This window comes from Orcinus orca, chromosome 18 (assembly GCF_937001465.1).
Source record: "Orcinus orca chromosome 18, mOrcOrc1.1, whole genome shotgun sequence".
NCBI classification, from domain to species: Eukaryota; Metazoa; Chordata; class Mammalia; order Artiodactyla; family Delphinidae; genus Orcinus; species Orcinus orca.
Genome location: NC_064576.1, coordinates 60,546,505 through 60,571,259, shown reverse-complemented (window position 1 = coordinate 60,571,259; position 24,755 = coordinate 60,546,505). Strand labels below are relative to the sequence as shown.

At 37.4% G+C, this 24,755-nt stretch overlaps 2 protein-coding genes and 1 pseudogene across 15 annotated transcripts in view; 1 reads left to right on the top strand and 2 right to left on the bottom strand.

Annotated features, from left to right (window-relative positions):
• SETDB2 (SET domain bifurcated histone lysine methyltransferase 2) overlaps positions 1-4,533 on the bottom strand; it is an 80,991-nt gene extending 76,458 nt beyond the window's left edge. The window contains exons 1-2 of one of the 7 annotated variants that reach the window (XM_033436847.2): positions 3,891-4,530; positions 1,758-1,900 (exon numbers count right to left, since the gene is read on the bottom strand). The gene's annotated coding sequence lies outside the window, so the exon portion shown is untranslated. Of the gene's footprint in view, positions 1-1,757; positions 1,901-3,890 lie in introns of all 7 variants that reach the window. The other 6 variants (XM_049701050.1, XM_033436849.2, XM_004274607.3 and 3 more) reach the window with 6 other exon arrangements.
• Positions 4,534-4,570: 37 nt separating this feature from the next.
• The window catches only part of CAB39L (calcium binding protein 39 like), a 100,304-nt gene continuing 80,119 nt past the window's right edge, over positions 4,571-24,755 (top strand). For 3 of the 8 annotated variants that reach the window (XM_033436858.2, XM_049701075.1, XM_033436856.2), the window contains exons 1-3: positions 4,574-4,700; positions 18,715-18,862; positions 19,480-19,552. The gene's annotated coding sequence lies outside the window, so the exon portion shown is untranslated. Of the gene's footprint in view, positions 4,701-18,714; positions 18,863-19,476; positions 19,553-24,755 lie in introns of all 8 variants that reach the window. The other 5 variants (XM_004274605.3, XM_033436854.2, XM_033436853.2 and 2 more) reach the window with 3 other exon arrangements.
• LOC117203122 (60S ribosomal protein L37-like) lies at positions 22,296-22,638 on the bottom strand (annotated as a pseudogene).

The window sequence follows — 24,755 nt, the reverse complement described above, 5'->3', positions numbered from 1 at the left end:
ACTATTTCAGCCAAGGTATCTTTCAACGTGGGGGTTGGGGGGAAGGCTTTTACAGACACTCAAAGACTTTGAAAGAAATAAAGAAGTACTTCATGAATAAAAACTAACGTAGAAGGAAGTACTGAGGTAAAAGAAGCAAAAGTGAGCAAATAAATGAGTAAAACACATTAATGCTAGATAATTACAGATTAAAAATGGGTTTTAATGACGAAACCAAATTGCTGGAAGATATAACCATAGGAAATTTACATTCTTTTCTGAAGGAGGGATGGAAGAGGATTCTTGCAAGATCTGAGAAAATAAAGGAGACGCATACTAAGTTCTTCGTAGGGAGGATATCAATACAAACGAAATGCAGACTTTGTTAGGAAAATATAAATTTAATAATTGTGTTAAAAATGTAAAAGTAGGGACTTCCCTGGTGGTCCAGTGGTAAAGAATCCGCCTTACAATACAGGGGACGTGGCTTTGATCCCTGGTCATAAAACTAAGATCCCACATGCCGCAGGGCAACTAAGCCCTCTCCCTGCAGCTACTCAGCTCAACTAGAGCCCGCACACCCTCGAGTGTGCAAGCCACAGCTAAAGAAGCCCGCGCAAGACAACGAAGGGCCCGCGCGCGCCGCAACTAAAACCGACGCAGCCAAAAATAAATAAAATTTAAAAATAATAAATAAATCTTTGGAAAAAAATGTAAAAGTAATCTATGAAAAAGAAAACAGAACAAAGAAAACCTCAATTAAAACCTTGGGGCAAACCTCAATTAAAATGAGAAATGGAAAAATATAAGATATAAAGGATACAATGGGAAGCAAGGTAAATAAGAGGACAAGAAAAAGGCCAATTATGTTAATAATCACAAAAAAGGTGAATGTGTTCGGTCTTACTTATTAAAGGACAGACTCTCAGATTAAATTGCAAGCAAAACCTAGCTATATTTTAAAATAAGGGACCCACTTAAATCTCACAAAATGTCATCAAAAGGTTGAAATGAAGGGATGTGAAAAAGAGACATACCAGCAAATACAAGAAGAAACATTCATATCAAACAAAATAGAAGTTAATAATGAAAACCAATAAAAGAGACAAATATTTTACACTGACAGAACAATTCACCATGAATATCTAATTGAACTTATTGACTACCAACTAGGCTCAAGAAAAAAAGAAAAAAAAAATTAGAGGGATAAGTACAAAAAGGAAATTAAAACAATTAAAGATCTTACCAGAGCTGCATGCCACACATCCCCATCTCTCACTCCCAGTATACCAGGTCCAAAAAGTTTTATAGAAGAATTCTACAAAACTTTCAAGGAATGGATAATTTCCATAGTATACAAACTGTTCAAGAGCAGAAAAAATATGGGCGGCTACTCAACATTTTTTTGAGGTTACTGTAACCTTGACGCATAAGAAAAGAAACTCAAGGCCAAACGCACTTCTTGGTATAGAAGCAAATATAGTAAGTAAAAACATGCAGCGGTAGAGTAAAAGTATGTTACCAAAGTATGGTTTATACCAGGAATACCCAAAAAGTTTAGCATTGTAAAGTTACTCAATGTAAATTTCTACATTAACAGATAAATAGAGGAAAACTATCACCTTAAATACAGAAAGACACACAAAAGAATTTCAATAAAAGTCAACAACTATTCTGGGGTGGGCCGGGGGCCGTGGTGGGGGGGCGGTGGGGAAGACAAGGACTCTTGCAAACTAGGAATAAAAGAGAATTTCTTTAACCCGATAAAGACTACCTACCAAAACAAAGAAGTAAATATCATATTCAATGAGGAAACATCAGAAGCATTTTCGTTGCAGTCAGGCACCAGATGGGGACACTTGCCACCAATGGAAGTTTGGTACTGGAAGTCTTAGAGAAATACAGTAAAATAAAAAGAGACCTAAAGATTGTAAAGAAGAGAAAACTCTATCTGTAGAATAAATAATTGAAAACTAACAAACTTAAAATTTTAACTTAAAGTTAAAAGTCAACCAAAGAGTTGGGAGAAAATGTCTGTAACATTTTTTAACAATGGTAACAAAAAGTGGACAGAGCCACAGACTCTAAAGAAATTTTTAAAAACTATACAGGATACACAGTAACCAGGATGCAAAAAGAACTCCTCAAATCATTAGGAAAAAGATAATTCAATAGAAAAATGGGCAATTTAAAAAAAGAAATTATAGAAACATATATATTACAGGTCAATAAACATATGAATAGATACTGCAGTTTTACTGGTAATCAGAGAATGAAAAAAATTTTTAAATGAGTATAATTTTCATCCATCAGATGGACAAAAAGTACAAAGATAGTATCTCATGTTGATCTAGATTGTAGGGAAATTGAACTGTCATACTTTGTAGGATGTGTAAATTAGTAGAAGTATTTTGGAGGCAAATTTGGCAATGCCTATTAAAAATGTTCATAACTTAAAACCAAGCAATTCCACTTTTAGGTATATATTCTTGAGAAACAGCACATGTGCACAGCAAAACAAATAAAAGGATATCCCTGCAGCACTGTTTGAAAGGTGAAAAACTGAACAACCTAATGTCCATCAAGAGGAGAATGGTAAATAAAATGCGCTACATAGTACATATCAAACAAAATATAATTTAACATGAAAATGAGACAAACATAAATATTTTACATTAACAGAACAATTCAGTCATACATTGGAACACTATCGAGCAGGTGAAAGAAACGAGCTGTAAATAACATAACAAGCTATAAAATAACACGTTTACACTGCAAAAACACTGTCAAGTGAATAAAATTACAAAATTATATAGTATGATACCACTTCGATTTTTAAGAATTACAAATGCATATATGCACCTACAGAGAATATGTAAGTGTAAAAAAGGACTTGAAGGCTCTGCATCAAAGTCTTGAGTGTGGAATGGGAGAAGGGGGTAGGTAATGGATTGTGGATTGTGCTCTGTATCTGTAAGGTTCTAATTTCATAAAAGGAGAATGTAAAAATGCACTAATTTAAAAATTAAGTATATAACTTTCAAAAAGGGACTGTCCATTTTAAAGCCTTCTGGAGCATATTGCCAAACTGCCTTCCAGAAATGTTCTACCAATTTATACTTCCACCTGTAGCATATAAGCACACTCAGTAATAGCTTCGTTTTAAAGAAAGCTCTCACCAGTGTTGTTCATACCTTCTGAAAATTTAAAAGTAACTGAACTTACAAAATTAAAACATGTTTACTGAAGAAAATTTGCAAAATATAGTAAAGCACAAAGAAAATTTAAATCACTCATAATCTCATCATCCAGAGACAACCAGTGTTATTTGAGAGTGTAACAGGATTTTAAAATTTGCTCATATTTTTCCCCTTCTTTTTCATTTTGGCAGAAAAATAGTCTGTTTCGCTTCATTTTATGGTTCCTTTTCGTTTTTACAAATAGGCTCTTAGGAAACTGTGACCATTTCCTGTTATGTTTTAATTGTGATGACAGTAATGAACATTTATTGCATATAAAACATGTGACAGGCAGGCTTCTAAATACTTCACGTGTTTGTATTAATGTGCCTAACAATCATGTGGGATAAATTAGCATGCCCGTTTTTCTCACAAGGAAGCTAAAGCCGCCACACTGTAAGTGGCAGAGAGCAACTAAGGAACCAAGCAGTCTGATTTTTGAGCCCGTTTTTTGATTATTTCAATCTACCGCCTCATTAATACATGCAGAGCTCACTGCAGGTTTCCACGTGCCGAAGAGCACAATTACATACTGTTCCTTATTTAACTACCTGTTGGGGATAATTTCTTATTGGATTGTGGTTAACGAGAGTCAGGAGCTCTTAGGATCTGACCTCAAGTCCGTGATCTTGGGTAGATGATTTTACTTATTTAGGGTTTGTGTGGTCTTACCTGTGAAATGGGTCAGTGGTTAAACCATCAAATTCTGCTTCTGGATTTTGGACTGCAGTCCACTCCCCGCAGCCCTTTTTACAGCCTCAGGTTCCCCAGCTGCTTAGGAATCACCTCACATGAAGATGTGCACCGGGTGACAAGAGACTGGAATGCGGGCTGAGAACTCAGAGCGCCCGCAGTCCCTTCTCCAGCCCGGGACTGCACGTGGGTGAAAGAAGGGAGGTGACAAGGGCTGGGATCCACGCGGCCGAGAGCTCGGCCGCGTTCCCGGGTGCTGGGCCGAAAGAGCCGTCGGGAGGGCCAACCACGACCGTGCCTCGGTTACACCGGCTCGACTGCGGTTTCCACGCCTCCCGCTCCGTTGGCGAGGCTGGGTTCCCCCGCGGGTCGGACTCCTCTCCCACTGCACGCCACCGAGACCCCACGGACCCAGGTACCCTCTGGCCGGGAAGTACTTCACCATTTACTAGACCTCACCTCAACAAAAACAGTCCCGCCTCGCTTCAGCAGGGACGGAGGACCGCCCAAACCCTAACGGCCAGGCCTAACGCGAACCCAAAATGGGAGGAGTCGGACACTGAAGGTTCCCACCACCTGGCCCGGAGCCCATTGGCTGCACACCCACTGGGTCCACGCCTCAGAACTTCCGCGCGCGTACCGTCGGCAACGCGGGAGCGCCGGAGCGCGCCGTCTCCCGATTGGCTGTCAGAACTCTCGGGTTGTCTCGCGCTCTCTGGCTGGACCAATGGGGATATCCGCAGTCGAGAGGACGGCATCGCTGGAGTGGTGGCTCAGCTGTTTCCTCTGGTAGGTGGTTGGAGCCATCTTGGGTGTGTCTGGGAAGGGGCTGCTTGGTGGTTGAAAGCGTACTTAGCAGCTCAAGATGTAGAGGTGTTCTGAGGGAGCAGTGGAGGAGAGGAAGCGCCTGAGGAAACAGACCTGGCGCCTTCTTACTTCCCTGAAAGGGAAAGGTTTTCCTGGTCTGAGTCTCAGCCCTGGCTAGGAAGAGCGATAAATGGTGGCGGTGATGGGGAGCGCAGGCTTTGGTTGGTTTGTTATTGTCGGGGCTTGGCGAGGACTCTGATGCCTTAACAGTGATACCTTGGGTTCCAGGGAACTATTCCAATAATCTTTGTCTCGAAAAGATTCTGACCATCAACCCTCTTTACTGACAAAGGAGGTTGGCTGATGGACTGCCTGATTCAGAAAGGAACAAGGCTGGTAATGGAAGGGGACAGGGGGAGATACCTCACGACTGTCCTCAGATTCGAAAGAGACGTCTTCATTTTCTGTCGTTTGCAAGGGAGTGACTGCTAAAGTGTTTGCCCTACTCGGTAGTTAACCTCTGACTAAGGCCCTCTTTTGGTAGTAGTGAGCGCCAGGTTCTGCGTTAGGGCAGTTTTATTCATTAAGTGTACAGCCAGCATTCCTGCAGTGGTCTTTTTTTAAAAGCAAGAAAGTAGTTGATCTTTGCAGAAACAGTGGAAATGAAGGAAGAATTTTGTCAAATTTTGGTTTTCCTTGTTACAATCTGCTAAAGATTTAGGAATCTCCGGGTTTGCCTTGGCATCCTTGGTTGCTTCGTCATGGGTAGGGAGAGGTTTTTATAAGAAAAAGCATCTTAACTTCTCAGCTCTTTGGGGATGGGAGGAGGGAGACAGGAATTACCTCCTTTTCCTCCTTATTATTTTAAAAAATCGAAGTAGAATGCACGCATGGTCATTCATTTGAGGGGAAATTTTATCGGATCTGAAAACCTAGCTAAAAGGTTAATATTTTGTGATTAACTTCGGCAGTTTTGACACTCATGAGAAGAAAGCAAAGACACTTATTGCCTTGAGTTTAGTTTTCATTTATCCAAGGTTAACTGGTAACCCAACTCAAAAGTACCATGGCAGGAATACCAAAGAGAACAGCAGTAAAATAATAATTGAAAATTAATTTTCTTTTACAATTTTACTTTTTATTCATGAGTCTTAAAAACTTAAGTTGCAAGAGTTCAGTATCAGTAATTTAGTGGTGAGTTGATGGCTAAGGTACTATGTACATAAGGAATGTTGGTGTCTGCGGAGAGTTTTGGAACCAACCCTGGGCGGATTTCCAGGGAGGACTGTATAGGCTATCAAAGTAAAGTTGGTGAGAATTCCCTGGCGGTCCAGTGGTTAGGACTCTGTGCTTCCACTGCAGGGGGCACGGGTTCAGTCCCTGTTTGGGGAACTAAGATCCCGCAAGCTGTGCAGTGTAGCCAAAAAAAAAAGTAAGCGATTGGTGGCTAACAAACAGCGATAACACAAAGGAGCTGCTCAGTAAATGTTTGCAAAAACTTTTGGATAGCGTTCACATATCATAGTTACTGGCATACATTCAAAAGTGTAATTGTTGATTGAATACATTTAAAACATACAGTAATTGGGAGGTATGGATATATACATTTTTTTAGCCTAACTGAAACATAATTTTTTAACCTGCTTTCTGGAAAACTTGACCTTCAATTTGTTTGAACTAAATTTATTTGTTGCTTCCACTTTATACATGTGAGTAATAATGACAGGTTCATAAATCTTTTGTGAGGTCTGTTTATGAGATCCTACTATAAGGAAATTTAGATAATGAAAATGAATCCTCAAGTAATAATGCTGTAGTTGCATTTTTTCTTGAAAGCGTACAATCTCAGTAAATGATACCAAACATTAGTGCCTTCGATCTCTTCTGCTGAAGAAAATTTATTGCTTTTCTATTTTTTTTGTTTTATTTTATTTTTTTATACAGCAGGTTCTTATTAGTTATCCATTTTATACATTTAGTGTATACATATCAATCCCAATCTATTTTCTTTTTAACACAACTTAAAGTCAAAATACTACATTTACATTTACTATATTGCGTAAATATGTTCTGTATGTAATTTTAAAATAACAAATTAGGTAACTGTCTTCAAATTTTTCTTTGAAGAATACAGTTCTCTAGATTTCATAATATATAATCTGAAGATCTGTAGAAATTTTTTAAAATATCACTTTTGCATGAACAATGTTAAGTAACTAAGTAAAAGTCATTTAACTTAGATTGATATGTTAGAGATTATTTTTTTTTGCAATCTCATATATACAAATTTAGATTTTTTCCCCATTATCAAGTGACGCACCGTTTAATTATAAAAGAAAAAATTTGATGATACCTTTTAAATGAATATGTTTTGTGACAGAATGTTTATTAGAATCTCTTTATCTAATAGAGCATAAAAAAGTCAATAAAAACTGCTCTCAGAACCTGTTTGGAATTCTTGTGTTTGGTACTTAAAAAATTCAAAAGATTTTATGAGTGAAGGTTTTAGAGTGATTATAAGCACTTCTTTTTTATTATTATTAAAGTATAGTTGACTTATATTATTTTCAGGTGTAAACCACAGTAATTCAATATTTTTATAGATTACACATCATACAAAGTTATTATAAAATATTGACTGTATTTGTTATTGAACCAAACTTGAGTCTGGTCACCTGCCATGCAGCAAAGCCTATTTATTGACACTGGGTATGGTGAAGGAAAGTATACCATTTATTGTAGGGCCCAGGAAGGAGTATGGGCAGCTCATGCTCAAAAGACCCAAACTCCTGGATGGTTTTCAGGGGATCAGTTTTAAAAGCAACATTTGGGGGTGAGAGCTGCAAGATTCATGACTTTCTTCTGATTGCTTGGTGGTGAGGTAGCAGGATGACATTTCAGGAATCTCAATCATCAATCTTCTGGTTCCAACCAGTCTGGGGTCTAGTGCTTGAGAATGTAATCACTGTCCTCCACCTGTGTGAGTGGGGGGCCTTAGTTCCTGACAAAGATATCTGTCAGATTGTTATGTATATCCCTTGAGGAGGAACTAGGATTCTGCTTTATTGCCGAATTACTGCCATTATTTTTCTTGTTTAACTGCTTTTCCTTTGTTTCTGCATTCTCTCATTTCCCTAATTAGTAACTGCCTGTGCCTGCTCTTTGGAACTCAGGGAAAGCCTGGAAGACTAGAGACATTTTTTACAAACAAAAAATGGGGGAAATGGAGGGGCTTTTGTACACAGGAGGACCCCCCCCCAGGACCTGTTTGATTTCAGTACCCCCTTTAGTTTGATATTCTTCTATCTTGAGAGGAACAGGTGTGGGACAAGAAATGGAATAAAGTTTTGGATAGAGAGGTTAATAATAAACTCAGCAGAGGAACTCAGTTTTAGGGGGACTCAGTTGCATATTCCCTGTGCTGTATATTACATTCTTGTAACTTTTTAATTTTATACCTAGTAGCTTGTACCTCTTAATCCCCTTCACCTACTTTGCCCCTTCCCCTACGCCCCTCCCCTTTGGTAGCCACTAGTTTGTTCTTTGTATCTTTGAGTCTGTTTCTGCTTTGTTATATTTGTTCCTTTGTTTTATTTTTTAGATTCCACATATAAGTAACAATACAAGCACCTCTTTATTTAAAAAAAAAATTAAAATGTGATAGGTTTTCCCCTCGTACTAAATTGCATATAATAATCATTCCTCTTTTTAAATTTATTTTTGAAGTACCAGAAATACCTTGCTGGGCCTCGTAAATAATTTTGACCATACAAATGTCACTTTGGGGGAACATTTTGAGATTTTCAGAAATATTTCTATATTCCTCCTTAATTTGGTGTGTTTCACCATTATTTTTCTGGTATTCAACCAATAAGGTCCATTATGGGAATAAATAAATGATGTGACTAAAAATAAAAAATGACTTAAAACTATATAAAGATCATCCTACTGCATAGCACAGGGAACTATAGTCAATATCCTGAGATAAACTGTAATGGAAAAGAATATAATAAATGTATATATGTATAACTGAATCACTTTGTGGTACTGTAGAAATTAACCCAACATTGTAAATCAACTATACTTCATTTTTATTTTTTAAGAAGATTTATTATTTATTTATTTAATTTATTTTTGGCTGCATTGGGTCTTAGTTGCGGCACACGGGATCTTCTTTGAGGTATGCGGGATCTTTCCTTGCAGTGTGCAGGCTTCTTTCTAGTTGTAGCACGCAGGCTCCAGGGCATGTGGTCTCTGTAGTTTGCGGCACGTAGGCTTAGTTGCCCCACAGCCTGTGGGATCTTAGTTCCCTGACCAGTGATTGAACCTGCATCCCCTGCATTGTAAGATGGATTCTTTACCACTGGACCACCAGGGAAGTCCCTATACTTCAATTTAAAAAAAAAGAAAAACAAAAAAAACCTATATAAAGATCAAAATGACTACTGCAGTTTGTGGTGTTCAGCTAATCAATGAAATTGATTGGATGCCTGAATCATGAGAATGTCCATTAACTACTGAAAATGATTGTGAGGTAAACACATGGGACATTCATATTTCACTTAAAGGAGTAAACTTTAAATTATTATATATATATATTTTTATTTTTTTTTGCGGTACGCGGGCCTCTCACTGTTGTGGCCTCTCCTGTTGTGGAGCACAGGCTCCGGTTGCGCAGGCTTAGCCATGGGCCTAGCTGCTCCGCGGCATGTGGGATCTTCCCTGACCGGGGCACAAACATGTGTCCCCTGCATTGGCAGGCAGACTCTCAACCACTGCGCCACCAGGGAAGCCCTATTTTGTTTTTTTTAAAGGATAGGGGAACTGAAACACTAAAGTTTTGCCTTTACTGTGACTTCTCCCTTTGAAATCTCATTTGTTCCTGCTGTTTAAACCATCATTTTTGTGCAAATGAGCCCTAATTCTAAAGTCAAGTTCTGCTCTCTTAAGCACTTAACACACATTTCTCACAGCCTTTTGGACAATTCGATCTACTCAATTTATATACTACTCTTCCTCTTTCATGTTTCCTATCTTGATTAATGGGATAAGCATCTTCTGAGTGGCTCAGATGTAAAACTTCAAATTCTTACCTCTCCTTTTGCCCAATTGTATAATCTGTAGCTTTAGCCTCCAAAATGGCTTTCTTCATTTTCTGCTCTCACTGCCACTGCCCTAATTTAGGCCTTCCTTTTCTTTTTCTTAACAACATTTTATATGCAATTGTATGATTGACAAAGCCCATACTCCTTAACTTGAAATTTGTATTAGTTAAGATACAGGTTTGGCTTCTGTGATGGAGAAACTGAAAAATAATTGTGGTCTAAAATAATATTTTTTTAATAAAATAAAAAGTTTATTTCTTTCCTGTGTAAAAGTATGAGCTGACCAGGTAGCTTTGCTAGAAAAAGTTGTCAGGGGCCCAAGCTCTTTCTAACCTGTTGCTCTGCTATCCTCATACAGCTCCATCTTGTGGACCAAGATGGCTGCTTCACTTCCTGCCATTATATGCCACAGGCTTTTAACTTAAAGGCTAAAATATATGGGGGCGGGGAGTGGGCAGAATATTTGCAAGTGGTAGTAGGAGTAGGATTTTACTTTCAACCTTGGGTTTTAGAAAGTTATTTTTAATATCTTTACAAAATAAAGTAACAATTTCATCATTTCTGTTATGATTTCATGAACTTTTGATGATTCTGTTAGGTTCCGTCAGTTACATTTGGGAGAAGTAAGGTGGGTTGCTGTGACCCTCAAATATTGTGCTCATGGCCTATCACTTGCAGACCTAGGGACTGGTACTTTCCTTTTCTCTGTGTGTAAAAATGATTTACATTGTCCAAAATTACTTTCTTTTGAAAGTAATCAATGCCTAGCTCAACTTCCTCTTAAAGTATAAATAGGTTTCATTCAATCACAATCTCTTCTAATCATGCTGTATTCAAATTGTGCATTTTATACAATGGTACTTGCTTCTTACAAGCTTGTGAGAAACAAAATAACTCCCTGGAAGGCAAGACTACTTCCTGAGTCTGATGAACACATGTTTGTATGTAGTTGATATTCGATAAATGTTTGTTCATTTGAAGTATATTTCATTTTTCAAATAGAATAAAGAATTGAGTGGGGAGGTCAAAGGTAGGCCTATATTGCTTTACATGTGAAGTGTGGTCTATACTTTTGGCAAATTCATTTCTTACAAATCAACATATAAAAACATCAGTACCCGACAGAAAATGAGCAAAGGACATGGACTCATGGTGACAAAAGTACAAGTACAAACGGCTTCCATGAAAAGTATTTAACTTGTAATTAAAGAAATAAATACTTAAAGCAATTTGTTGGAATGCATCAGAGACATAAATATGTATACTCTTTGACCCTTTCTAGGAAGCTTCTGTGAAAATGGAGATGGAGTCAAAACTTTTTGATCACAATGTAATTTTGTACTTGTGAAAAATTGGAAATAAAAATTACCTAATGGTGGAAGAATGGTTTTATAAATTACGGCACACCCATCACAATAGGCTATATTTCAACCTTTTAAAAGGATTGTTTTCAAAGGGTATTTAGTGATACAGCCTATTTAATGACATAGAAAAATGGTCATTATTTTTGTTACATGAGAAACGTATAGAATAGTAATTGAGGAAATGCAGTGAGATTCCACTATACAACCTCTTAGAATGGCAAAAAACAAAACAAAAAGAAAAAGAAGAGAACACAGTGATGGCAAGGATACAAAGCAACAGGACTCAAATCTTGCCAGTGGGAATGCAAATACTATAGCCATTTGGAAGACTGACAGTTTCTTATAAAATCCAACATACCTTTATTATATGACCTAGCAATCCCACTCCTAGATTGAAATTTTCCAGCAAGATATGAGAGCTCCGTTAGCTTCTCTCTCTTGCCAGCATTTGGAATTATCAGTTTTTTTTTAAATTTTAGCCATTATAATGAGATATGAAGTGACATCTTATTATGATTTTAATTTGCATTTCCCCCACAACTGCTGTATGCTTTTCTTATGAAAAGTGAAATGAAAACCTGTAGTCTCCCCTCTGCAAATATTTATAGCAGTTGTATTTGTAATCACCAAAAACTGGAAACAACCCAGATATCTCAACTGGGGAATGGATTTTTAAAAACCGAAGTATGTCCGTACAATGTGACACAGGAACGAACCTCTTAGTCTAGGATAACATATAAGTATATTGGAAAAGGGACTATGAGATAATTACATACTAAGTTATCATAAGAAAAAAAACCAAATGAGCCATGGAGCATTGCATCATATAATCAAAACACACCAGAAAAAAAGTGGCCAAAGAGCAGATGAAAATGGTAATTAAATATTTCAAAATAAAGCAAAGAGAAATTAAGGGAAAGATGAAACCTTTGAAGGAACCACACAAATCAGAAATAAAAGGAGCTCAGAGATGAGGTGAATAAGCTATATAGAAGGATGTGAAATGAGAGCTGGCAGAACTCCAGAAAGAATTAGAAAAAAGGATATTTCTAATGATGATTAAATTAGAAAGAACACAAGAGTGAATATACATCATAGAAAGCACAATAAGAGAAATAAAGAGTAGATAAGAGAAAATTGAAGAAAATCAAACAGATAAAGTTTTTTTAAAAGGGGCCAAAAGAAAGTGACAAGACAGGGACTTCCCTGGTGGTCCAGTGGTTAAGACTCCACACTCCCAATGCAGAGGGCCTGGGTTCGATCCCTGGTCAGGGAGCTAGATCTTGCGTGCCTCAACTAAAGATCCCGCATGGCACAACAAAGATCCCACGAAGATCCAATGTGCTGTGCCTAAGAGCTGGCGTAGCCAAATAAATAAATATTTTTTTAAAGAAAAGAAAGTGACAAGACAAAGAGAGCCAAAATAAGTGTATTAGGAATGTATTTGGTTTTGTTAAACCAAAGCATAGAGGTGATGATTATGTAACATTAACAAGTATATTGTGAATATACTTAATGCCACTGGATTGTATACTTAAAAATGGTACGTTTTATATTGTTTATTTTGTTGTTTATTATTGTTGTTTATGTTGTTTATTTTACCATGATAAAAAAATTGTAAACCAATGCAGTGGAACAGAACAACTATTAGAACTATAATTCAGGAAAACTTTAAAGAAGGTTTAAGTCTATATACGTTGAAAGACACACTGTGCATCTGGGGAATTCAACCCAGAACAGTCAGTTAACACAGAAGGATTCTTGTAGAACTGTTGGATTTTAAAAATAAAGAAAAAAAATCTTTCTGCACCCATGGAAAAAAGACCAAGTAAACCTGGAAAGAAAATTAGACTGGATTAGATTTTTTTAATATAAAAATTTATTTATTTTTATTTATTTATTATTTTTGGCTGTGTTGGGTCTTCATTGCTGTGCGGGGGCTTTCTCTAGTTGCAGTGAGCGGGGGCTACTCTTCGTTGCGGTGTGCGGGCTTCTCATTGTGGTGGCTTCTCTTGTTGCGGAGCAGAGGCTCTAAGTGCACAGGCTTCAGTAGACGCGGCACATGGACTCAGTAGTTGTGGCGCACGGGCTTAGTTGCTCCGCGGCATGTGGGATCTTCCTGGACCCGGGCTCAAACCTGTGTCCCCTGCATTGGCAGGCAGATTCTTAACCACTGCGCCACCAGGGAAGCCCTGGATTAGATTTTTTTAGCAGCAACATTTCATGCCAGATAATAACAAAGCAACATTTTTTAAATATTCAAGGAAATAAATATTCCATATCTCACCAAATTATACTTCAAGAATTCAGGCCATTAACAAGCATATATGAACATGAAACAACTCAAAGAATATTGTTGCTATGAATCTTTCTTGAAGAATATACAGACAACCAGGAAATGACTGGAGAATCTTTGACATGAGGTCAGGTGGTAAGCACTGAGTATATCTTGTGTAGCACTAAGATTGTAAGATGGGAATAATTGTGGTAGAATGGTATGTAAATGTTGTATAATCTGATGATGTAGAAATAGCATAGCCCACAGAAAAAGGGAGGGGGGAAGGGGAGTATAAGTGAAAAGTAGAATTAAGTGGTTGTTTGCCTCATAGGAATTAGCTGTAAGGAAAAGGATAGCACTTGAAGCTGACTGATGGACATAAAATACTATAAATAAGTATGTATACTTAGATGTGTAAGATAAAACGCTAATAAAAGTAATACCCGTGATCAAAACTAGATGGTGGGGGAGAAGAGGAAGTTACTAATTTTGTTACTGCTAATCGCAGGGAACAGTATCTTAAAAAGAGGGGAGGGGAATGAAGAGTATTGTATAAAGATATTACTATAGAGTTAACCCCAATAACAAAAACTTTCCTAAATAACAGTATCTTAAAAAGAGGGGAGGGGAATGAAGAGTATTGTATAAAGATATTACTATAGAGTTAACCCCAATAACAAAAACTTTCCTAAATACTAAAAGAAATACCCTAAAAAGAGCAAAGAGAACTATGTAATGATATGCACACATTTTCTATATGTATTTATTTTCTATACGTACTTATCTGTACACACACACAAAATGAATAGAACATGAATCATTATCACAACACTAAATATATCAGGTGTATTAATAAATGTATATGGGCTCAACTTAATGATCGCTGTATGCAAAAGATACAGTTGTAAAAAGTATGAATAATAAAAGGAGTTCATAAGAAATGAAGGATAATTTTAAAATAACAATAATAGAGGGAAGAGTGAAAACATATCAGAAAAATGCAAATTTTAAAAAAAGCAAGGTTCATCATCTTGGTATCAGACAAGCAGAGTTTAGTTCAAAAAGCATTAAGATGAAGGATACTATAAAATAGCCCATATAAAGCTAACGGTTATATTTACAATGAAGATTTTTTAAAATATCTATTTACCAAATGACACATCAATAGTTTTCATAAAGTAAAAACTACTAGATGTAAAAAGAAATAGAAACCTGCTAATAATAGACGACTTTAACACACCTCTCTCAAAATGTCAGGTTAAGTGGACCAAGAAAATTAGTCATTATTATACATAATCAGTAAGGTAGATCTTACAGATTTGTATCAAAGTCTGAATCCATTAATAGAGAACATGTCTTCTCAAATGCACATAGGACAGTTATAAAAATCTATTATGTATTAGACCACAAAGAATATATCAGTTCCAAAATATAAAAAGTCAAAATTTTGACCACATGTAATAAGACTAGAAAATAATTTAAAAATTTTTAAATTAAACCTGGGTCAAGTTTTCTGTAGGATGGTGGCAACTGTCTAAATCCAAATCTCTCCATACATCCTTTTAAAAAACCATACAGGGCTTCCCCGCTGGTGCAGTGGTTAAGAATCCACCTGCCAATGCTGGGGACACGGGTTCGAGCCCTGGTCCAGGAAGATCCCACATGCCGAGGAGCAACTAAGACCATGTGCCACAACTACTGAGCCTGCGCCCTAGAGCCTGTGAGCCACAACTACTGAAGCCCTTACGCCTAGAGCCCGTGCTCTACAACAAGAGAAGCCACCGCAGTGAGAAGCCCACACACCGCAACGAAGAGTAGCCCCCACTTGCTGCAACTAGAGAAAGCGCACGCAGCAACGAAGACCCAATGCAGCCAAAAATAAATAAATAAATAAATTTATTTAAAAAAAAAACCATACAGATCTGTAAGGAGAGCAAAGTATATCACCACCACCCTTGCCTAACTAATGTAATTTCAAATTATGGTTATGTAGGCAGATAAACTGAAATGAGCAGACTCAGCTCTGGACCCCATGCTGAGGTGACAAGTGAGGTTGAGACTTCAGAACAGAGAAAAAGGAAGCAGGAACTGGCATCAGTAGAATGCAAGTAAAATAACTCCAAAAAGAGAAAACCCCACCCTAAGGAGGGAAATACTAAGGTTTAAGACTCCTTAGACAAAAGGGACTTGAAAGTACACAGGATCAAAGAGGCCATCTCAGAAAGGTATTGCTTCTGGCAACAGAATGACTTGGAAGGGTCACCATTTACCTGGAGGCTCGGTGGTAAAGAGAATGAAGAGGTAGTAGAAATTAAGGATCTTGGTGAAACAGAATAGAAGATAGATGAACCCCTTTTCACCCAAAAAGGAGTCACTGATTTTTAAAAGTCTGTACTTTATTAAACCAACAGAAGGTGCTGTTGAACTAAAAAAATCCAGTATTTCTTCCAAATCCCTCACTCCTGTCTATGTACCGTTGTTAATTAGTTTAAGAAAATTGAAACCCTTCAAAATGAACAGAAAATGGCAGGCAACACCCATATAAGGTTACTATAAGTAGAAAAAATAAAATGAGAATCAAAATATTTCAGCTGATGGAAAGTCTCCCCCAAAGCTTACTCAACTAAAGAGCTAAAGAAAACTACCTGAATTAAATACTCCTAACTGAAATACCCTTAAACAAGCATTTGCAGAGATAAAGTCTCAAATTCAGAACCCCAAGACAAAAAAAGAAGGGAAGAAATGGAAGGTGAATTTACTGAACTCAGGAAACAAAATGAAGACAAAAAATAATCATCTTTTAAAATGAAGCTGAAGTCCAAGATACCTAATGGAAAGAATATAAGGGGCATTGAGAAAAAATATGAAGACAGCCAAAAGAATGAAAATTAAATGAAGAAAGGTGAAAAGTCAGAAAATGATTTATATAGATTATATGTAAAATTAGAGTTCCTAAGAAGAAAAAAACAGTAGCTGAGGCAATATTTAAACTTAAATCCATGAAAACATTCTGGAAGTAACAGAAGATTTAAATCTATGTATTGAAAATGCTCCTTGTGTACTGGGAAAATTGATCCCAAGTAGTCAACACTAAGTCATGTCCTAATAAAACTATTGGACTTTGAAGATAATGAAAAGTACCTCTGGGCTTCCAGGCAGAAAGAAGAGTTTAGCAACAAACTTCTCAATGGCAACATACAAAGCAAAATAGGCATGGAACAAATTTAAAGTCTATGAAATTGTAAGCCAAGGATTTTATAACTATGACTCAATCTCAGAAGAAAATTAAAACTATGATAAATTCCACTATATTAAAAAAATATTTACATGGTGAAAAATGCCATGAACAAAGTCAAATGACAAGTGACAAACTGGGAAGAAATATTTGAATATACAGCACAAAGAGCTCATTTCCTTAATGAAAATAACCTCCAAAAATCAAGGCAAATTACCATCAACCTGGTAGAAAAACAGGCCAAAGATATGAAAATAGATTTCATGGAAAAAAATGCAGATGACAAAACATATAAAAGATGTTCAACTTCAGTCATACAAAGAGAAATACAAATGAAACCTATGCTAAAAACCACAACTACACTAAAGCCTTTCTCACCAAAATCTGTAGTTATATAAAATATTCTATGGACTGTGGGGAAACAGGCACTTTGATGCATTTCTGGTGGGCATACAAAAGCACAAAGCCCAGGAGGGAATTAAGTAGTATCTGGCAGAATCACATATGCATGTGTCTTTTGACCCAGACATAGGAATCTGTTCTAAGGACACACAGGCATAAAATATAAACTGGCATTTGTATCAATTTAGTCACAACAGAATTACTTGTATTAGCGAAAGATTGGAAATAACCAAAATGCCCATTAATAGGGAACTGATTAAAGTACATACAACAATGGAATAATCTTCAGGTTGATGGTGTCCCTTCCAAGTCACCCTTTTCACTAGAAGGCATAAGGAGAATGTAGAAAGTCTCCATGTACCAATATCGGGTGATCTGCAGAATATATTACAAAGTGGAAAAAACAAAGACACTGAAGAGTAATCTATTAAATATGTAGAAGGAAGGAATGGGAAAGGTGCCAATGATAGAGTTCTCTAATTATAACTTGTTTACATGGTTTCAATCTTAGAATCATGTATGTTTACATATTCAAAAATTAAATTAAGTAAAAAGGTAGAAAGAGAAGAAAAATCTACAAAGGAAATAAATTTACATAACTATATAGAAGTTTGGTGACATAGCCACACAAGAAAAGCAACAATTTTAGTGACTTTAGAACATAGATTTTGGACTGTACATTGGCCCTCTGTATCTTCAGATTCTCCATCTGCAGAGTCAACCAACCATGGATCGAGAATATTCAGGGAAAAAAATTCCAGAAAGTTCCAAAAAGCAGAACTTGAATTTACCCCTTACTGGCAACTATATATCATGTACATTGTATTAGGTATTATAAGTAATCTAGAGATGATTTAAAGTATATGTGCAATGTGCATAGGATATATGCAAACCCTATGCCATTTTATATAAGGAACTTAAGCATCCGTGGATTTTGGTATCCATGGGGGGATGGAGCTGGAACCAATCCCCCATGGATACCAAGGGATAACTGTATCTTCTTAGCGGGGTATATTCAGTAGTATAATTGTTGTATTGCTTTTTTTTTTTTGCGGTACGCGGACCTCTCACTGTTGTGGCCTCTCCGGTTGCGGAGCACAGGCTCCGGACGCGCAGGCTCAGCAGCCATGGCTCACGGGCCTAAGACGCTCCGCGGCATGTGGGATCTTCCCAGACCCGGGCACGAACCCGTGTTCCCTGCATCGACAGGGGGACGCTCAACCACTGCACCACCAGGGAAGCCGATGTATTGCTATTTTTAAAGTATTTTATGTCTATTGTTGGGTAAAATAAGTGTTGCAAAATGTTAATTGTTGAACAAAACCACAGTAGTTTATCAGGGCTATGACTTAGAAAATTTAGTCTGGAAAGTCCTTTGATAGATTGAGCAAAGTGGAAATGAAGTACAAAATTACACAGAAGGACAGCTAACATAACAGAGTACAGGTTACGTAGCAGGCTTTGTGCTGGGCACTATATATATGCTATATAATTTGGCTCGTGCAGCTACCCGTTGAGACTTGTGATATTATTTTCCTAAGAGGGATGTTGAGATTTAAACCCAGATCTATGTGATTCCAAAGCCTGTGTTTTTTCTACTACATTATTGCAGGATATACATCAAATATTGAGAAGAAAGAACATCCAGAGCTAAATGTTCTGTTTAAACCAGTAGTTGCTGCTCAGAAAATAAAGATGCAGACCCAAAGTCAGTTGTTTATACGTTCTTCATGCAAGAGCATTGTATTAAAGGAGAGAGTGTAAGTTTTCTCTTATTTCTAATGGGAAAATGTAAGCATACACACATGCACACATACACGCCATCATACTGATGTTGGAGATAGAAATTTTATAAAAGTTGCCATTGATGACTGAAATTAGTGACAGATGTGAACTAAAATTATGGCAAAGCAGAAAAAAAATCTAGCAGGCATGGGTTTTCATGATGCTGTCAAAAGCAAAAAACCTTTCAAAGCTTCCCTTCGTGACACTTTAAAGCTCTTCTAAGCTTTGCACAACCTTTTTGTATTGGCCTTTAAGATACTAGTTTAGATAAGGTGGTTTCCTCCTGTGGAAGGTTAGGGCTGATAGAGATGTCAGTGGTGCTAGAGTTCCCCTCATCTAAGCCACCCCTTCACATTTATACTGGTTTTCCCTAATGATGAAATATTTTTATTTGGTTCAGTACTAATTTTTAAAAAGTCTGCCACTTGAACTAATTGGGGTAGGGAGATATTCGTATTTTAATTTGATTCATTTTTATATGATTCTGATGGAAATTCAATTTATAATTCTATGTACATGATAATAAGGAAAACGTTGAAATTTCTATAAAGATTTTTTAAATTAATTTTTAAGCTTTTCTTTTTGTCAGAAGCTGTGTTGATCAGTGACTTTGGTGAAGGCTGAGAAAGTTGAAGAAAATTTGCAGATGATACACAACTTCTAAGGTAAGCTAATATAATAACTCAGTCAAGATTATAAGTACCCTTGACAGACTTATAGACTACAGTTAACACACTAAAATAAAATTTACAGGAGTAATTATTATATCCTGATTTAAATTTTAAAAAGCAATTGTAGGAGTATTAAATAGACTTCCATTTCTGGTAGTATGATAGACAAGACATCCACCAAATATGTAAAATACTAGATTCAGTATTTTAAAAATCCTTTAAAATGAATGGATGAACCTATAAGAAAATAAGGGAAACTTTCTGGGGCTAGAAACCAAGCAAGTATATTCTGTGAGGTAAACGAGTGCTGAAATCACTGAATACTTTGAGGGCATCCATCAGTTTCTTTTGGCATAGAAACTTGTGCATGGAGAAGAATGGAGACGGAGGAAAATTCCCTGCGTTCTGCAAAGTGAAGGGGGCCTATCAGAGACCATCCTGGAGAGTCATACAGCTCTGGGTGGAGTTAAAAATCTCCCTGAATAATTCCTGCTTACATTCACTTGGATTTGATGCCTTATTTTATACTATTTTCATGATCCTTAAACTCTACAAATTGAGAGTTTTAATTTAAAATAGACTTGGGTCTGTAACACTCTTCAGTACCTGCCAGAAACAATCACAAATCCTCCATGGAAGGAATTATCAACCTAGTTATCAAATAATCATAGTTAAAATTCTAACAAATAAACTCATTTTTTAAAAAAAAAACCACAAAACATACAAGGGGAAAAAATCAAAACACTATGAGCAAGAGTCAGCAGAAATCACAACTGAAACAGATCTACAGATATTTCAGCTATTAGAAATATCCAATACATAAGATAAATATATTTAATAAATAAAAGAGGGATTCTAACCAAATGTAAAATAGATAGCTAGTGGGAAGCAGCCACATAGCACAGGGAGATCAGCTCGGTGCTTTTTTTTTTTTTTAAATAAATTTATTCATTTATTTATTGGCTGCATTGGGTCTCCGTTGCTGTGCTCGGGCTTTCCCTAGTTGCAGTGAGTGGGGGCTACTCTTTGTTGCAGTGTGCAGGCTTCTCATTGCAGTGACTTCTCTCGTTGTGGAGCACGGGCTCTAGGCGTGCAGGCTTCAGTAGTTGTGGCACACAGGCTTAGTTGCTCTGCGGCATGTGGGATCCTCCTGGACCAGAGCTCAAACCCGTGTACCCTGCATTGGCAGGCGGATTCTTAATCACTGCGCCACCAGGGAAGTCCCCAGCTTGGTGCTTTGTGACCACCTAGAGGAGTGGGATAGAGAGGGTGGGAGGGAGACACAAGAGGGAGGAGATATGGGGATATATGTATATGTATAGCTGATTCACTTTGTTATACAGCCTAAACTAACACACCATTGTAAAGCAATTATACTCCAATAAAGATGTTTAAAAAAAGAGGGATTCTAAAACATAAATAAAGAGTAATAGACTATAAAAATGACAAGGCACATTAAAATAAGAATGAATTAGAATATCAGAAATGAAAAATCCCATAATAGAACTTAAAAATTAAATAATATGTTAAACCAGCATATAAGGCACAGTTAAAAAGAGTAAGAAACTATAGTTGACCCTTGAGCAACACAGGTTTGAACTGCACGGGTCCACTTATGTGTGAATTTTTTTCAGTAAATACGTACTTGAGTACTACATGATCTGCAATTGGTTGAATCCACAGATGTGGTTACCGCAGTTATGGAAAGCTGATTGTAAAGTTAAACATAGATTTTTGACTGTTGGTGGTTGGTACCCCTAAACCTCAAGTTGTTCAAGGGTCAACTGTGCATGGAAGGCCATACACAGAGAAAAAAAATATAGGAAAAATAAAAGAGATGGCGAGATGATTTAATCAGAGTAGCAGGATACAATTTATGAAGAAAGTCAGTACTAAAGTAGAACACTTCAGAGTAACCTAAGATGAGCTTCTCTAGAGAGAAAGCATCATCCCCTTTGTACGGGCAGGAATAAAAAAACAAAACCAGAACTAATTTGTTTTTAATGGGTTCCCCAACTCATCACTTAAAAGTCAGCACTTCCTCTTTGTCTTACTTTTTTTTTTTTTGCGGTACGCGGGCCTCTCACTGTTGTGGCCTCTCCCATTGCAGAGCACAGGCTCCGGACGCACAGGCTCAGCGGCCATGGCTCACGGGCCCAGCCGCTCCGCGCCATGTGGGATCTTCCCGGACCGGGGCATGAACCCGTGTCGCCTGCATCGGCAGGCGGACTCCCAACCACTGCGCCACCAGGGAAGCCCTTACTTTTTTATTCAAGACAAAGAATATAGTAGAACAGGAATGTGATTCATAATTTTAAAAAATCAATTGGAGATTTATTCACAAATATTTGCTGAGGATAAAGCAGTGAACAAAACACAAAAGTTCCCTTCCTTCACATTAGCTTATGTTCTAGTGTCATTAAAGTTGTCAGTTACGGACTAAAAATCAGGACAACAGCAAACTTATTCCTTTCCTTTTCACTCATAACTTTCCTCAACATGGGGTTATAATGGAAACTCAGGGGTATGCAGAGTTCACCATAGTCATAGAATACAACAGTGTAGAGTGTATACATTATATATATCAGAGCCTACATTTTAAAAAAAATGCCTATTTCTTGTGTCAAAAAAATTAAAAATGCCTGTTTATAGAGAAACGTAGCTGCTGCTTTTAAAAAAAAAGAAACATTTTTTTCCACTTATGAATGCTATGGTTGAAAACTTGATTTTTTTCTTTTTAAACATTTGTTGAGTGACTAATTATTGAAACCCTTAAGGATGAATTGGATGCTACAACAGCTGCTCTTTTGGGATTAGGTGATGTTCTTCAGGGAATTCATGCCTGAATCTACTGTATACAATTTTTAGGTGCTTTATTCAACCAGTGCCAGTGGCATTTCATCTTTTAACCTTGGCACTCCAGTTATACTTTCTCTTGCACTTGGGAGGGTAGCCACATTTGCCACAGATCGACTTATGTCGGTGGTAGGCCTTAGAGCCACAATAGCGGCACAGCATGTGTGTCTTATTGCTATGCTTTGCAAATGACGACATTCCCTTCCTCATCTCGCTTCTGATCATTACAGAAAAGAATAAAAGAAGAAAAAGTAATCAATCCTAACACCCAAAGAAAATTACTTCTAAAATTTCATTGTACTTCCTTCTAATTTTATCTATGTAAAATTATATGTGTGTATGGACACACAAATAGTTGTGTGTATATATATAATTTAAAAGTGAATTTGAGGGACTTCCCTGGTGGTCCAGTGGGTAGGACTCCACCCTCCCACTGCAGGGGACACGGGTTCGAGCCCTGGTCCAGGAAGATCCCACATGCCATGGAGCAACTAAGCCCATGTGCCACAACTACTGAGGCTGCTCTCTAGAGTCCACGTGCCACAATTACTGAACCCACATGCCACAGCTACTGAAGCCCTCACGCCTAAAGCCCGTGCTCCGCAACAAGAGAAGCCACCACAATGAGAAGCCTGCACACCGCCAGAAGAGTAGCCCCCACTCAGCACAACTAGAGAAAGCCCGTGTTGTGCAGCAACGAAGACCCAACGCAGCCAAAAAAATTAATTAATTAAAAAAAAAAAGAACGAGCACAGCCAAAATAAATTAAAAAAACAAAAAAAACCAAGGGGGTAATCAGCTGTGTCAGATGAGTGAATCAAAGGGATGGATAGTGTTTCAAAGCAACACTAATAAACTGCTCACATTTAAAAAATAAAATAAAAGTGAATTTGAAATACTCATATTTATTCTATTTTTTTATTTTTATTTAACATATTTTTCTTATATGAATATATGACACTTTAAAATATTATTTTGACACCTCTATTAAATTTATTATAAGATGGTAGCATAGCATAATTTATTCAGCCATTTCTTTTTGTAAACATTCCAGGCTTTCCTATTATAAATAACATTACGATAACATCGTTGACTATCTGGCCATATCTCTGATTATTTTCTCAGGATAGCTTTCTGTTAGTAGAAATAGTCTGTTAAAGAGCATGAATATTCTGATAAATTGTTTTCTAGATATATTCTTAGTGATTTTATTCTACACAGCAGCATATGAGATTTTGTCTCACCACATTCTTGCCAATGATAGTTTATATTTTAAAAAATCTTTCTTCTATTTCTTAGGAAGATTGGTTCTGTTTCTTATAACAGTTATGCTTCTTTTACTAAGGTGAAAACTTTTCATCTGTATTTTTGATTTTGTATTGAGATGGAGAAATTGTCGGTCTTTTAGTAGTTGGCACAAGAATTTTTTTTTTTGCAGAAAATGCTGAATTTGTTTGGAAGAAATGCCTTGATAATTCATTTGTGATGAATATTGAGTCTACAAGGGGCTTGTTCAAGTGTGAGAAGATGATTGTTAAATTGGTTTTTTTTTTCTTTTTGCGGTACGCGGGCCTCTCACTGCTGTGGCCTCTCCTGCTGCAGAGCACAGGCTCCGGACGCACAGGCCCAGCGGCCATGGCCCACGGGCCCAGCCGCTCCGCAGCACGTGGGATCCTCCCGGACCGGGGCACGAACCCGTGTCCCCTGCATTGGCAGGCGGACTCCCAACCACTGCGCCACCAGGGAAGCCCCTTAAATTGCTTTTTAAAGAGGTGTGTTGTGTCCATTGGAAGGGCCTGTTTTGTTAAGGTTCAGGATGAGTTACGTACACAGATTTGGAAGTAGAACCTGGGACAGAAATAATGGAAAGAAAAAAGTGAAAGGTACAGGGAAAACCTGGCAGGAGGGGAATGGGAACCCTCGAGAGATGTTAGATGAGACTTTCCAAGTGAAATGCTGTATATTGTGTAATGTGACTCTCACTGTGACCCCACAAATAAAAACGTATGGAAATTAGGAAATCCTTGGTGTACCTGGATTTCTTGCAGAAGCCAGTGAAGGGGCTGAATGCTAAATGTTGGTTGATATGCGACTAAAACATTTGGCCAAGTGTTTAGGGAGCAGCTACCATTTGGGTTACTTCTTCCCTCTAGGAGATATCTCTGTGTCTCACTGTTCTCTTCACTCTTTCCTTTACCACTGACTTCTTTTCCCACTAGGATCTTTTAGTTTTACCTCTCCCCAGGCTTCTTCCTCTGACAGTAAATATATGTGCCTAAGCAACAAACAACCCTCCCTGCCCACCACTCCATCTCAGAAACTTTTTCCTGTATGCTTCTGT